Raw genomic sequence first — 12762 nt, forward strand, 5'->3', positions numbered from 1 at the left:
CATAGCTGATTACCCTGGAGAGCAGGGGTGAGGAGCAGACGGAGGGCAGGGGGGAGGAAATCAGGCTCACGTCCTTCAGTGTGTGTTTGAGGGGGATACAGGGAGAGAATAGGTGAGGAAAACATGCTCTGCTGTGTGTTATGTGAGCGAGCACAGGAATGAAATGGTTTTTCACAGTATAAAAATGATGTTTATGACAGATTGTATTCTGTTTATGTGTGTTTAATCTTGACTCAAGGTTCACTAACTAGCTTTTTCCTGTGCTTTCAGCCTCGTCGTCTTCATCAGCGGATGAAATTTGCCCTGTTGTCATGGAGCTGTCGTCATGGAGATCGTGAAAATTCCATCTGCTCTTGAAGACCCTGGGATGTGGTTGAAACCGAAAAGCCAGTAAGTGGACCTTGAGTTAAGATTATTTTGTCCAAGGTTAAAGGTCTTATTGATTTTTAAATGTAGACGAATATGTTTTTTTAACTAATACATCCACAAAGCCTTTAGAAAGATGCCCAGTGTTCATTTCCTCAATGAAAACTATGACGAAATATGTTCAACCTTTTTTATCCGTGGACGAGACGAGACGATGACGAGACGGCACGGACATCATTAAACACTAACGGGGACGATATCAAATACAAGAGGACTTTAACTGCAAAGCTGCCTTCTTAATCACTCAGCCTGTGTTTTTCATCAGATAATGAGATCATGTTTGATGTGAAATAAGTTTGACTAAAATGGCAGAAATGTTCAATATAATCTGATGACTCAACAGGACTGAGATAAAAAAAGAAAATAGCTGACAAAATTAAGAGAGAAAACATTTTGACCAAAACCAAATTACTTTTCGGTGACTGAAACTGGACTTAAACGTTTTGAGTTGTCGTTAACTAAAACTAGACTAAACCAGACTAAAACTAGATTTAAGCCAGACTGAAACCAGACTAAAACTAGACTAAACTAGATTTAAGCCAGACTTAAACTAGACTAAACTAGACTTAAACTATGAAGGATAAACATGACTAAAATGTGACTAAAACTAATAAGCATTTTTGTTTTAAGACTAAATCTAAAATCGCTGCCAAAATTAAGACCGAATTTGCCGAATAAAATATGGCTTTTCCTGAAAAAACAGTATTATGACTGGCGGGTCCAAAATGAATGTTTCGTTTATCTTTGTGGAAGATATCTGACGTTTGGTTCCCACTTCTAACTTCTAAGGCTCCTGAGCCAATAGTAAAACGACGTTGGTATCTCTGGGTCATCAGTTAGGTCAGATGGTTGAGATTGAGGGTAAGTGCCTGGCAACCACTTGTTGTGAAGTAAATGCAATGGAACAGGGGAGGGAGAATGTGACTAGTAGCTCAATGTTATGAGTTCCTCACCTTTTCTGATTGGCTCATACTGTATATGTACGGTCTTTAACATGTAGGTGAAGGCGTCACACGTTAAGCTGCACAAAACAAAGAGAGAAATGTTTCCCCGTCTTCTCTTTGCTGTCACAGCCGCTATCTATTCCCTTCACCTTGCCCTTTCCTGCTCGGTCTATCACGCTTTAACAGCCTCTCTATTTACACCCTGAACCTGCCTCCATCTCCCTTTACACTGTATCGCTATAGGATTCTCATTCACGTCACAGCCGCGGCGACCTTGGATTCCCCGGCAGCACAATGCACTTAATCGTCTTTAAATTACCTGGATGGCAATAAGGCGAGAAATAATAATGAACGAGGATGTTTTTCTCATTTTCAGCGGCGCTTTCTTGTACTTTGATGAAGTTATACGCAGTCACATCACGGAGCTGCTCAGCGCCACTATTCTATACCACTAACCGCATGGGAGTAGAGGGGTTAATGCCTTGCTCTGAGGAACCTCAGCAGCACAACAGATTTGTCCTCTTTAGTTCTCAATAGTTCGACATGTGATTTCCTTGATTTTAAGAAGCCTGCGCATGCAGAAGCATCACTCTGCTGTCTCTAGGCAACAGCAAATTCAGCTGCCGTCAATCACTTAGCTTGAATATGAAATGACATCAGCTGTGTTCACAACTAAATAAGAAGTCAAGCAGGTTGGATGGAAACAATTATGAGCAACCGCTTCCTTCATTTTCCTTGTTTACAGACAGAAGGAAAGACCGCCTCTGCTGTCGTCTGATTGGACGATAGATAAATAAATACAATGTGACATAGAGGCCATTTTTCCAGCCTCATCTTAAAGTGGACGTGAAATCAAGTTAAGCTGGTTTCCTAAATGGATTTCCCCTCTAATGAATAATTATATAACAAACAGCATTTAAAAGAAAAAGCAGCTTTGCTTCATCTTTCCTGGCAAGAGCGCCGCCACGTTGCAGCAGCACTCTAGCCTGTGATGTCACGAGAATGGTTGACTCGGCTGAGTTACACAGATACAACAGTAGAGACTGTGAAAGACTGAGGAGACACAGGACATAAGAAAACAAAAGAGGGGACACTGTTGTATTGTTCCTGGATGAAAAGATGAGTTTTACAATTTACTGCAGAGCTGGCTAGTGGCGCTGTAAAGAGCCCACCGACAGACACTGAGTCCAGCTGTCTGTCTCCCCATCTACCCGTCCTCTCCCCTCTCTGATCACCTGTCTCTCCTCCTCTGGGTATCTGGTCCGATACTGAGCTCATGTACTCGCAAAACAGCTCCGATACAACGGCACCGATACCACTTTACGGTGGTGCGCCCGACCCCGCTTCGCCGGGATCCCACCTCAGCCGGCGCGCACCGGCCCTCACTTTCATTGCGCCACGGGGTTTTGCTTGCACCCTCTGACTCGCACGTGCGTTAGACTCCTTGGTCCGTGTTTCAAGACGGGTCTGGTGGGTTGCCGACATTGCCGCAGACCCCTGGCGCCTTTTACCTGGGCCGAGCCCCGATCTGGCGGCACAAAGCGGTTGGGGTGCACTGAGGACAGTCTGCCCCGGTTGACAGTCGCACCGGGAGCAGGGGGCCCCGTCCCCGGCGAGGAGAGAGGGTGCAGCGATGTATACTGACACGCTTCCAGTTTAAAAATGGAAATAGGTTCTGGAGTCCTGATGGTTTACATGCTTCATGGTCCTGGACAGCTCTGTCAGTATTTGCGTACGAGCCAGTAACACACATCTTTATTGAGCTGTGTCCAGCAGCAGTGTCACCTCATTCCCCCCGTGCACATGGCACCTACTGTATATATGTAACCACACTCGCTCAGCTTAACACTTAATGTTTATATGACCCGTTTATTCCGTGTAGTCCGTTCAGTGTTGTATCCAATATGTGTTTTTGGATGGCTTGTTATTGTTCCATATCCATGTAAGCAGCAGCGCTATCCCATTACTTTCCTTCATGCCGTACTGAAAGCAATTTCCCCCCGTCGTATTGAAGTACACACTGCGTTCCGCTCTGTTCCTCAGCCGACATATTTTTGGCTTTTGTTGGCATGACAAGATGATGTGCAAAGTAAACTCAATTGTCTGTCTCTTCAGCAACTCGCGACTCCGCTGAGGATGTTTACTTTTATTCACAATGAGTTCTGTCTAGAGGGAAAATTATAGTCTCAGAGTGTGTGTGCGTCAGAGTCGGGCTTCATGATTATTCACAAAACCCAGATATCAAGTTATAATGACAGATATGAGGGGAATTTAACCATCCTCTAGCAACATATTAACCATCTTTAAGTACATTTCTTATTGACTTTTAAGATAATCTGTATATAACAGTTGTCAGCTTCATCGTTCAAAAGTAAAATTGAAAACGTGTTTCCTGCTTCCTGTCACTGACTCCCTCCTGAGAGTACACCTTTGTTGATTACTGATGTCACTTCCATTCTCTGGGCCAGCATGTTCTCGTCTCTGCCAGCCAGCCGTGTTGTGTCAAGGTGAATTGATCATAACCGACGCTGAGCGGCACAATTATTTTCCCATTTTGCTGCGGTTATTGATCCTTTCCTCCGTACAGCCGAGTCGAGTCAAAATGGATTAGCCATCAGATTAAGTCCAAAAAATTCAGTGGGAGGGTCATTCAAATAGATGAAGGGTATGCAGTTTGTGTTCCTCCCGAGTTCCTTTATTCGATCTTCCTCCTCCTCCTCCTCCCCAAGAGAGTCTAAAATAATTTCAGATAACAGACTGGCGGCTCTGGATATGCCATGGTATCCATCATGATCTAATCACCACCAGTGGTATGCTGTCAGTCAACAGGGGATTCAACAGAGAGGCTGCCAGAGGCAAAACCCTCAAACATTAAAGGCCAGTCGAGAGGATCCTCTTCTTCTCTTCTGAGAATGTATCATTGATAGAATCGTAGATTATCAGTTAGGGAAATCATGCATGTATGCAACGCCTTTTAGATTCTTTTAAGAGCTGGTTGGGATGATAAAATGAAAATAAAATTCTCTGGAAGTGTTTAAAAAAACTCAGCCTTATATGCCAGTGAAAACGATGCAGTACCTGTGAGGGTTTCTGGACAATATCTGTCATTGTATTGTGTCGTTAATTGATTTCCAATAATAAATATATACATACATTTGCATAAAGCAGCATATTTGTCCACTCCCATGTTAATAAGAGTATTAAATATTTGACAAATCACCCTTTAAGGTACATTTTGAACAGATAAAAATGTGCGATTAATCAAAATTAACTATGGACAATCATGCTATTAATCGTAATTAAATATTTCAATCGATTGACAGCCCTAATTGGCAAAAATAATAAGAATCGTTGTGATTTCGTTACCTTAGAACGAACCGTTTATAACTACATACATGGAGTCGGCAGCCAGAGAGGGACATTTGCATTTTCACTTTTTAGCGTCGGCCACCGTTGTTCACCGAAGTTTCAACTGGTTGCAATCTGCAAATCTGCAAACCTCACTTGATGCCGCCAGATCCTCCACACCGCACCTGTTAAGTCAGTTTAAAGTAGTTTTAAGATTTTTGTGCATGAGAAAGCAAAGGCAGGGTTGGTGAAACAGAAACAAAAGCATCAAGTCTAACATAGAAAGTAACTGTAAAAGGTATTTTCAGACAGCGAGCGGCTGCTGCTGCTGCTTCTGTTGTTGTTTTCACTGTAAACACGACGGCAGCTGTGTGACCATGGCAACCACTGAAACGACAGCGAGGGAAATGGTACAGGAGCTGATTTTATTCGTGTCAGAGTTCCCTGAATGCTTCACCTCTTCAGCAGCAGAGATGTTATGTTTTCAAAATACAGAACCATGCTGGGCGACATTCACTCGCTGTCTGGAAGTAACACTCACTCAATCCACCTACCTGCTCATTTAATCAAAACCAAACACCAGAATGCTCACAATATCTATGTCTCTCTATGGTAATTCTGTTAACAAAAAAAGCAGACCTAGAAATAGGATGTCCAGCTGGAAGGTAAAGAGTTCTCAAAGCAGGACTGAATAAAAGAGGAAACTGTGTGTGCAGGATGTTTCAGCGTCCGCATTGTGACGCATCCCTGCTGGTGTATTTCTGGTGTTATTCCTGATTAAGCATGAAGCTGCCCTAATGACCTGACATGCTCGTCAGCTGCAGCCAGTACGTAGCACAGCTGTCGTCGTGCTTTAGCTTAAGCTGCACACTCTTCCTGCTGAACGGTGCTTTTGCTGTCTCCCTCCATCCCGCTTCCTTCTGGGCAAAGTCTGAGACGCCCGGGGATCTATCACCAACTGACCTCTACGATGTTGGTCAACATTTACGTCTGCAGAAATCAGATTTTCTGAAGTTGTCCTGCACGCCCCTGCAGACCTGCATGTTGTGGAGGAGAGTGCGAGGGCTCTGTGCGGTGGACGGGGGCTGCTGGGTAGTTGGCCTGGATGGATATGGGAACGGACAGAATCATTACCCAGCACTTTATACTTCACTCCCATTCCCAGTTGTACCCTCCAACGAACCTCTCAAGGACAAAATGAAGCTTACAGTCTAGAGAGACCTCCCCCCCGCTCTTCACAGCCACCACCGAGCTGCTGCTGAGATCAATGGCTGTCAATCTGGACGTCACTACCTCAAGCGATGATGTTCGCTCCATCAGCAGGAATACAAAGGGTGTTCCTGTGTGAGGCAGTTTCCTTCTCTCAGCCTTCATCAAAGAACATCACAGCATGTGTACAGTACAGGAGGTGAAGGCTGTGACGGCTGTAGTGGAACCAAAGAGCTGCGCAAGTTGAAAATGAAGTTGTTAAATTGGGACTATTCCTATCAGCTCACATGCGGTTTGTAGAGCGTGTGGCTGCATATTCATTTATTCGGCCACACAGTTGGCATGAATGAACATTTAATATAAAGGGGGGGACTCTAAGTTGGATTATTACTGTGGTGTTACAAGAACTGCGAGAGGGAAAATAGTTTTAGTAGGAGCCACCCAGGACATTGTTTCTGGAAAGCAGCATTTTTTTAACAATGACGGAAACATCTGAAGGCCAGTCCGCCATGTTGACAGACGGGACTTGGAGTGCGTCTGTGACAACGGGTCACAGAGCGATGCCAAAGCAGCAGTGCCGCTGATGCAGAACGAGGGCATGCTGCGAGATTTCCTCCTGGTGAAGCGAGTGCTTGCAGGATCGGGAAAATCCCGAGGTCAGAGAGTCCGGTAATTCCAGGCTCCAGTGTGGCAGTAGAGCGCCGGATCAGCCTTGAGAACAAAATGAAAACGGCCATGAGAAGTTCGCCGTGTGTGCCGTTGTCTCAGTCCAAAAGTCAAAATTTAGCTATTGAAAAAAGATTGATGTATCTTAAAGATAGGGTTGACGACACACATGCACGAGCACCGCCGCATCGTGACTACTTCACAGACACAGAGCGGAGAGAGGACCTCAACATAACAACGCTACCTCCTGACAAGTAACCGCGGCAGTGCTACTGCAGGGCTGAGTTTTCTCTTCCATTCTCCAGTAAACGTGCGGCGGCGACACGCTTTGAGTTCAGGCTGGTGCACGCCAAGGGTAGAGTACGAGCAGGGAGGCAGGGAGGCAGGGAGGCATCTGATTGGTTCTTTCCAAGCGGACCGCGAGGCAGTGATTGGTAGACGTTTTGAGAGGATTACAGCAGCTACAGATGACGGCTCTTTTCCCGTCCTTTTTCAGAGCTCATAAATAATGGATCGCTGTCTATTTTCCATTTCAACCAATAAAACAAATCATGTGTACTAAATAAAATCTGGATAACATCTGGATAACATCTGGAGAACATCGTCAACCCTGCCTTTAATCATTTCCAAAATTCACAACATGTTTTTATCTAAAGAAATATTATGCTTCAAGCCATATTTGTTGGCGTTTAGCCTTTCAAAAACAGCATTTTCACTGTGGTCAAAAACTATTTGCTCTCCCGCTTGCACACACAAACAAAGGAAGGCTCGAACCTGTAGCTTATTAACAGACATTTTAAGCTTCATTCAAAAACCTCAATAGAATCTTTGAATGTAAAAAAATGACATTCGGTAGGACAGCCCTCGTAGCTTGGTCCAATCCACTTTGTTAGTTTTTACAACACACAACAAGAAAGCCTAACGCGACCGCTGCTGGAAATACATGTTACTGTTGAATTGTTAGATGTCACTGTTCAATGCCGTGAGCGCCACACACAAAATTCCATTAACCTCTATCGTATTGAGGTGGTGGCAACATTCAATATCTTTAAACCTGAGCAAATAAAACCGAAGCAATCCGCCTGTTGGATGACTCGCTCTAGGACACTCTCACAGGAGGTGTATGTGTTAATGTCCACAGTCAACACTGTACACTAAGTGTTAAAGGATGACCTCTCTAATGACCAGGCGGTCTTCAGCTTTGTTCGATTATCCTTGACAGTGTTTTATTCCCTGTCCACGGGATATGTGTTTATGGATTTGTCAAATAAAGCAGCCTGAGGACGATGTCCATTAGGACAAGGCCACCTGGGCCTGATAATGAAAGACCTGATGGGGGTTAGCGGCGAATAAGAAGCTTAATGTGTTGCCAGATCATAACGCTAATGTCAGCTTTTTAATAAATCTGCATAATGAAAGATTATTGCGTTTTCACTCAAGTGGTTCAGCAGCAGTGACCTTGAAGTAGTTTAATGTTTGCTGACATTCTCTCGCCCTCACAAACACTCGTCGTTTGAAAAAAATCACAGCAAACAAGCTTCTTCCATATTTCGCTTGCGAGCCGTGACATTTCTCCGACGCCAATATTGATGCTCGTGTCCATTAATGTGCTCATTTGGAGGTAATTACGCTTGATGCCATTTGTCAGTACGCAGGCATGTGCATTTCAAGCGGGCGCGCTTTGCTGATTTGCACCGCTGTCTGTCAGAGTAATTAAAGCAGAATGAGACGTGGAGCGTCTGATTGATTTCTTCAACCTATTTTGCGTCGAAAATGGCTCAAATGGATTTTTACGATGACATCGGTAAGGCTCACATGTGGGCAATCAACACACACACACACACACACACACACACACACACACACAAACCAGTCAGGAGGCTGTCACGCTGTCGAGCCATTAGCGGCTCTTGAGCTGATAGATTGTTGGAAATCTCGGACAAAGAAAAATCTGCTCAAATGTGTGAATGTTTCTTTTTGCAATCACTTAAAGCACGCACACGTCCACCATCCTTTCCTTTCTATGTGCCTTCTATAGCGTGTGCTTGGCTTTATTTTTGGTGGAATTTGAAGCGGTGCAAGGCAGTCACCAGGGAACCAATTACTCTTTCAAAGATTGCCTGGTTTCATCTATTTTTTATGGGAGGTGCGGCATGGAGGGGCTTTTCACATACCAAAAGCCCCGTGTCGTTCTCCCAGACCATCCATTCAGAGTCAGCCTTCCTCAGTATCAAGAGTGCCACTTTTCACGACACTGGTAATGATAATAAGCCTGCTGTGGTCTTTATAGAGCATTGTGCTGATATTACCAAGACTCAGAGATCCATCGGATACCTTCTACTCTATCTTACCTTTCCTTCCTCTTTTATACTGACTCTATGATCACAGTACATTTTTGAATTACAGCTCTTATATTAGTTTTTGGGGGTGCTGGTTGTCTAGCAGCTGAATCTACTGCTGCTCTCAATACTGCTTTGAAAAGGAGTGAATAATGCTGACTGGGTTCTACCATATGGTGCCTTCAAATGTTTACCGTGTTCACAAGAAGAGTCCATATGAACGCCCACATCTTGTGGTATTCACGACCTTGTAAGTGGAACGTTTCTGAAAGCTCAGAGTTCACGACTTGTGATGTTTGTTGGGTTTTATATTAGGTCTCTGAGGAAAATGTTGATATTGCCAACAGCCTCATCTTTTTTCTCTTTTTTTTCCCGTGACGTGGACACTAGTTTTTATGCCTCGAGTTCGGCATTATGGCCTCCACCATCCTGGTTTTTGGCCATTGCCATCTTGTTTTTTTGGAACCCAGAGCCCAAAATGGACAAACCAAACACCAGCTCTAGATCAAACCATTCACGTTTTCACTTTTTGTTGTGTCGGCCACCGTAGTTCTCTTACGGTACGTGTCCACAGGCTCCGTGCTTTCCACGCCCCTCATTCATTGTCTATGTAAGCAGCCGTACAATGCATTCTGGTAGTGTAGTGTGGCGTCGCGATTCGAGAGACTAGGCGTCACGACGCCCGCTCCTCATTTGCATAAAGTTGAGGGCTCGTCTACTTTATGCAAATCACGGGCGTCCGACGCGACTCGCCGCCTCTCCAAACTCCCGAGAATCTTTTAAAATAAACGTTGTTGATCCAAAATAAAGACAGATTCATCAACTGCATGGATTATTTCTCGCCTCAAATGTTCTCAGAAACACATTTCAGTGAACTATTTACGTGAAATAAGAGAAGAAAGTTTCCAAACGAGCCTCCATACTGGTTCTGGTTTGAAAGCTGGGAGCAGCAGCCAACGGCGGGAAAGCGTTCGTCCAATCAGGAGCCAAGTGCCTTGTCTCTAGGGACAGCGCAACAAGCGTCCAATGTTGGGAAGTGTCGCGTTCCCTTGCAATAAAAAACGCCCCTGTGGACACGTACCATAACTCACTTACACACGGGAGAAGTTTAAGTTGGTTCCAATCTGCAACCTCACCGCTACACGCCACCAGATCCTCCACACTGGCCCCTTTAACCCTGACGACATAACTAAGGTGATTTTTTTAGACTTTACAAAACTCCTCCAGAGCAACAGAAGATATTCTAATGATTAATGATTAATTGAAAATTAACATTACAGATTAAACGATAATGCAAATGCTAATCAGTTGCGGCCCTAAATGGGAAATCATAAATTATACATATGAGAATATTCCTTCCTAATCCTATTATTGCAGGCCGTTCTGCTGCCACGAGGAAATCAAGTGCATTGGGTGTGTAATGCTTGACACATAGTACAATGAAATACTGCACACTAACGGCGCCACGCTGCAAACTGGAAACTAATGCCCAACGAGGGAGGGAGGGGGGGGAAGAAACACGTGTCAGCAAAATGTTAATGTTGTTCCTCATTACTGCTGTGCCGTTGGAAATGGCACATGAAATAAACCATCTCCCTCTATTGTGGACGCATTATGGCTGAAGCACCGTGTTGCAGAGCACCGGGTGGAGGGGGAGGTTGCAGGGGAATGGGACGAGGTGTTGAATTATGGGAATGATCCGGTGGTACCGTAGGTGCTCTCAAGGCTCATGTCCCTCTGCTATATATTTCTGCCTCTTTCATCACAGCGCCGCGGTGCACACCTCATACATGTAAAGCAGCTTTTTGATGGAGCGGGGGGGCAAAGAGTGTCAGCAGGGAAGATGAGTGGAGGTGGGCAGCGAAATGGAAAGATTGTTTTCATTAATCTTTATTTTATTCAGAGAACGTTGACACACAGGCTCTTTCTCAGCTACATCCTGTTCTGTATTCACATTTGTACCCGTTCACACCTGGGGACCCGCCCAGCGTTTTACTGTTTGGCCACCGAGCGGCTCACCGGAGCAACTGGGGGTTAAGTGATTTACTGGGGCGACTTGACAACAGTAATTAAGGCCGCAAGTAGTTTGTAATTCTCCTCCCCTGCTCAGTGTTTCCAGTTTGTCACAAAGCAGCTCGTCTAAACTGTGGACTCGTGGACTAGTTTCAACAACTTGTTTCATATTTTTATATCTTTGAACATCTTTTTTTTTTGTCTATGATAATATTTCACTCACCAAGTTAATTACTATTACATATTACGTTTGGTTTTGACGTCTTAACGTTTGATTTTTTGATTTTAAGTGTAATCACCCTCTCACTTCTGATTGCAAAAAGCCAAGATGACGACGGCCAAAAACCATGACGGCTAAAACGCCGAACTCGAGGCTTCAAAACGGCAGTCCACAAACGAATGTGTGACGTCACGGTGCCTACGTCTGTACTTCTTATATACAGACTATGACTTTAAGCCAAACCCATGATGTTTTTACTAAACCTAACCCAGTAGTGTTGTTACGTTTTTGTTTTATTTTGTTTAAATGTACAGGATTAACCAAAGTGTTTAAAACTGCGATCGTAATCTGGAAGATTTGCCTGGAAACGTTATTGAGAATGCAGTTTAGTTTTATGGGAATATAATTAATTTAGTTGAATAACTTGTACTAATAATAACTTGTTTATTGGATGAATGGGTCTCAAAATCACACTTCCAGAATACAGATAGGAACATCAAAGTAGTCTGCCAACATAACAATTCTTTGCATTAAGTGTTGAGTGATAATTACTCTATTTTCAGAGTCAAAAACATTTGAGGTCTGGTCGAGGGGGAATTTAAAAGGTAATGTGAGTCTAGCGGAACCATTTCACTTTGTCAAAGATATGTGACAGAACTTTAGTATGAATGTGAATATTATGGTATCAAATCTAGGGCTACGACTAATTTTAATTGGCAATTAATCTGTTGAATATTTCTAAATGAATCAATTACTTATGGTGAAAAATGTTGGTCAGTGTTTTCCGAAGCCCATGATGATGTCCTCAAATGTCTTGTTTTGTCTACAAATCAAAGATATTCGGTTTACTGTCATAGAGGAGGAAAGAAGCCAGAAAATAGTCACATTCAAGAAGCTGGAATCAGACAATTTTTACTTTTTTTAATCTTAAAAATGATCAAAATAGTTGACAGCTAATGGATTAATCGTTGCAGCTCTATTGGAATCACTGTGTTGCTGTTTATTTATCCTCTAAAATCGTAATTTTGAGACTTCTGTGTTCGTGCAGTGAGCTGTAATGGAGAGAGAAACTACTCACCGAGCGCAGACACAACTGATAAAGATGATCTACCGCAGTACTTGGAGTTACATGATAACCATCAAATCGTGCTACCCGCTGTTTTAGCAAATTTCAGCATTATTTTATCCATGTGGTGTTTTGACACGGTAATTTAGACTTCACTTACTGTTAGCATCACGGAAGGTAGCGAGGGTTGGAGAGACGGAGGAGGGGGGTGGAAAGTGGTCGGCAGCGTGAGAGTGAGTGAGTGTGTCGGGGTTCAAGGTTGGGGGTTGTGAATTACCGAGGAGGGGCCGAGTAATGCCTCACACACACAAAGGTCACAGCACATATCTGCCTGCTCTTAATGGGAGCGAAGGTGTGTAATTGGGATGTTAATGGAGAGGATAATGATCCAGTGCGACCCCCGTCGGGCCCCACCACCACCACTCCACGCCGCTGCTCTTCAGCGCCGCTGCGACCATCCTTTCTGTTAACAGACACACAAAAGCGAGAGCATTATTACATGCAGAGTTAACAGGACCCACAAGCATATGA

The 12762-nt window shown here is 44.0% G+C and overlaps 1 protein-coding gene across 1 annotated transcript in view; it reads left to right on the top strand.

The window, feature by feature from the left end:
* nav3 (neuron navigator 3) overlaps positions 1-12762 on the top strand; it is a 470935-nt gene that overhangs the window by 59289 nt on the left and 398884 nt on the right. Inside the window, exon 2 of the mRNA XM_074626295.1 lies at positions 271-390. The gene's annotated coding sequence lies outside the window, so the exon portion shown is untranslated. The remainder of the gene's footprint in view (positions 1-270; positions 391-12762) is intronic.

Source organism: Sebastes fasciatus, chromosome 23 (assembly GCF_043250625.1).
Source record: "Sebastes fasciatus isolate fSebFas1 chromosome 23, fSebFas1.pri, whole genome shotgun sequence".
NCBI lineage: Eukaryota > Metazoa > Chordata > Actinopteri > Perciformes > Sebastidae > Sebastes > Sebastes fasciatus.